This window comes from Phalaenopsis equestris, unplaced genomic scaffold, assembly GCF_001263595.1.
Source record: "Phalaenopsis equestris unplaced genomic scaffold, ASM126359v1 Scaffold000711, whole genome shotgun sequence".
NCBI classification, from domain to species: Eukaryota; Viridiplantae; Streptophyta; class Magnoliopsida; order Asparagales; family Orchidaceae; genus Phalaenopsis; species Phalaenopsis equestris.
Window position 1 is genome coordinate 799,353 of NW_018165151.1, and position 292 is coordinate 799,644.

Here is a 292-nt window from a genome sequence, read left to right on the forward strand (position 1 = left end):
TTTGATTATCAGTTCCCTTTCTATCAATAACCACAAGGTCAAATTCTTGCATCAAAAGTATCCATCTAATTAACCTTGGTTTAGCATCCTTCTTTTGCATCAGATTTTTAATAGCAAAGTGATCAGTATGCACAACACATTTAGCTCCAATTAAATAAGATCAAAATTTATCTAAAGCATATGCCATAGCTAGTAGCTCTTTTTCAGTAACAGTATAGTTAATTTGAGTATCATTAAGAGTTTTACTAGCGTAGTCAATCACCTTAAAAATCTTTTCATACCTTTGTCCAAG